The following is a 3,536-nucleotide window of genomic DNA, read 5'->3' on the forward strand; positions in this document are numbered from 1 at the left end:
CTCAAATAAAGAAATAAAATCTTTTAAAAAAAGAAGAATACAGTGGTTCACTAGCATCCTCCAGAGGCGGCCAATGACATTTTTTTTTAAGCATCATTATGATCTCGTGGCTAGTTGATGTATTTCAATCCATTGCAGTTACTTTTCTTTTTGGTGCTCAGATTGACCCATCTTTAGCCAATGGGAGCCTTTTATGTTTTTTACTTTTTTTTTTTAAGACTTTATTTATTTATTTTAGAGAGAGAGTAAGCACAAGCAGGGAGAGGGTCAGAAGGAGAGGGAGGGAGAGAATCTCAAGCAGACTCCACACTGAGTGCAGAGCCCCACGTGGGGCTTGATCACAAGACCCTGAGATCATGACCTGAGCCAAAATCAAGAGTCGGCTGCTTAACTGACTGAGCCACCCAGGCTCCCCTGGTAGGAGCCTTTTAAACTTGGTTGATATGACTGAAGTAGTCTTCAATAATTCCCTTGCTTTGGGGTATGACAAGCCTTTTAGAATAGAATATAATTATATAATATGATTATTATATTTACATGGTTCCAAACTCAACAGCAGTATGGTATATTTCAGAGAAATCTACCTTCTACTGTCTCTTCCCTGAATCTTCAATCTTTCCCGTCATCCCATAAGAAGCCATTTTATCTTACTTTTTTTTTTTTTAAGATTTTATTTATTTGCGAGAGAGAGAATGAGAGACAGAGAGCATGAGAGGGAGGAGGGTCAGAGGGAGAAGCAGACTCCCCGCCGAGCAGGGAGCCCGATGCGGGACTCGATCCAGGGACTCCAGGATCATGACCTGAGCCGAAGGCAGTCGCGTAACCAACTGAGCCACCCAGGCGCCCGCATTTTATCTTACTTTTTTAACAGACTTTCAATTCTTTTATTACTTTTTTATATTGTTAAATAACAAAAATTCAACTGAGTACATTGTAAAGATCTAATTGGCTTTATTAATTGATTCGTGAATTGGGCAGCATCCTGTCTAGCAAGTAGAGGGGAGCTCCAAAGGGTTACAGAAAAGGAAAGGTTTTTAAATGCAGAGAGGGAGTGGAGAAAAGGAAATTATTAGCAAAGAACCATTGTTTTAGGCAAGGTCACCCTCCTAAGGGGAATGGAAGAGGTCTATCAGTAAATTTCCTGTTGCTGACCAGGAAATTCCCATGTTGATTTTTTGTTAAAGGACATTTTGGGGGGGCTGAAACTGCAGTTAGGTTAGGTGTGAAGTCTTGGTTTACTGATGGGGCCTTAATATAAGTGACGCCATTTGGGGCCTGTGGTTTTCTTTGTCATAATATATATGAAATGCTTCATGAATTTGTGTGTGTTCATTGCTCAGGGGCCGTGTTAATCTCCGTATTGTTCCAGTTTTAGTATATGTGCTGCTCAAGTGAGCACTTTATTGACTATTTATTTATTTATTTTAAAGATTTTATTTATTTGATAGAAAGAGAGAGAGCACAAGCAGGGGGAGCGGCAGGCAGAGGGAGAAGCAGGCTCCCCCCTGAGCAGGGAGCCCGATGTGGGGCTCGATCCCAGGACCCTGGGATCCTGACCTGAGCCAAAGGCAGACGCTTAACCAACTGAGCCACCCAGCCGCCCCTTTATTGACTTTTTAAAAAACAGCTATGTATATATTTTTGGTTAACCCTCCTATTAAAAACATATATACAGCTACTTTTTCAAAAAGTAAATTTAAAAAGTAGCTTCCGGGGTGCCCGGGTGGCTCAGTCCATTAACCATCTGCCTTCAGCTCAGGTCATGATCTCAGGCTCCTTGCTCAGCGGGGAGTCTGCTTCTCCCTCTGCCTGCTGCTCACCCTGCTTGTGCTCTCTCTCTCTCTCTGACAAATAAATCAATAAAATATTTTTTAAATAAAATAAACAAAATCAAATCAAATAAAAGTAACTTCCTAGCAATGGAATTCCTGGATCATAATGTATACAAATAGAAAACTTTGATAAATATTGCCAAACTTCCTCCAAATACTTTCTCCAAAACTCTTGTTCAGGTCTATCCTTCTGCCTAGTATCCTCGTCACGTTTCCTCATACCTTTGTCTACACTGGGTATTATGAAACACATACATTTTTATCAATCTGACAAATAAAAAGAATATTGCACTGGTTAGAGTTTCTTCACTTATGAACGAAATTGAGCATATTTTCATGGGTTTTTGGCTATTCCCCTTTTTTGTGAACTTTCCATTCATATCTTTTGTCCATCTCTATTCACTTTTTGTCTTTTCTTATTGATTTATAAATTAACAAAGGCAGCTCATTCTTTTGGGTGTTGGACCCAAATCCACTGCTTGCATCCAACAGGCAATTCTCCGGACACCAGCTGAGTGTCCACAATTTCAGCTCGATTTTGACACTATCCACCCAGAAATAGCATCGGAGTCCACAGATTCAGGCCTCAATCCCAGGAGACCGCACCCCGACCACAAAGGCAGATACCAGTCAGAAGTCCAGGATCACCTGTGCTTCTGACCAACCAGCTACAAATTGGAGTGTCCCACCATCTCCTCCTTGGGTTCCATTAATTTGCAAGAGCGGCTCACAGAACTCAGAGAAAGATTTTACTCACTAGATCACTGGTTTATTATGGAAGCATATAACTCAGGAATAGCTGGATGTTAGAGATACTTAGGGCGAGGTATGGGGGAAAGCCTCAGAGCTTCCAAGCCTTCTGAGCACGCCGCTCTCCCCAAATTTCCATGTGTTCATCAACCCGGAAGCTCCCCGAACCCCGTTCTTTTAGGTTTTTATGGAGACTTCATTACATAGGGATGATTGATTAAATCTCTGATGTTGGTGTTTGCACTCAATCTCCAGATCCTCCCCCATCCCCGGAAGTCGGGGGGAGGGGGGAAGAGGTTGAAATTTCCAGCCCTCTAAACACCTGTTGGTTCCCCCAGCAACCAGCCCCCATCCTAAAGTGTTTTTCCAAAGTCCCCTCATTAACATAACAAAAGATATATTTATCACTTACCCCCACTTAGGAAATTCCAAGGCTTTGGGGAGCTGTGATTCAGGAACTGTGGACAAAGACCAAATGTTTGTGAGAAATGAATGACCAAATTCCTTATAAATCACAACATCGCACCCTTTGCCGTCTTTCGTGTACTGCAAGCATTTCTCCCAGCTTATCACTTGTCTGTTGATTTTGGTTTGGGTACATTTAGTCGTTTAGAAATTTCTCAACGATATCTTGTATAGTATATCTTAAACTGTGAATTTTGCTCTGGGATCCCATTTAGCTATATACCCTGTACACTTGGATAGGTAATGTTTTCATTACAGAGAAATTTTAAATCTTATTATTCTAGATTTCTTGCAAATTTTGGTGTATTGATAAATTGGTGCAAGAGTTGTTTAAAAGAGATACTTTTTAAAGTTTTTTTTCTAAGCTATTAAAAAAGAATCTAAGTTGATTGCACTATGGTCAGAGAACGTGGTGTGTATCCATTCTCCTTTTTGGAATTTATTGAACTTTTCCTTGTGGTCTAATATGAGGGTCAATAATTTTTAATG

The 3,536-nt window shown here is 40.7% G+C and overlaps 1 non-coding gene across 1 annotated transcript; it reads right to left on the reverse strand.

Annotated features, from left to right (window-relative positions):
- Positions 1 to 1,295: 1,295 nt before the first annotated feature.
- LOC144380647 (U6 spliceosomal RNA) lies at positions 1,296 to 1,399 on the reverse strand. Its single transcript, XR_013444871.1, has one exon. It is a non-coding gene; the product is annotated as a U6 spliceosomal RNA (small nuclear RNA).
- Positions 1,400 to 3,536: the final 2,137 nt, after the last annotated feature.

Source organism: Halichoerus grypus, chromosome X (assembly GCF_964656455.1).
Source record: "Halichoerus grypus chromosome X, mHalGry1.hap1.1, whole genome shotgun sequence".
NCBI lineage: Eukaryota > Metazoa > Chordata > Mammalia > Carnivora > Phocidae > Halichoerus > Halichoerus grypus.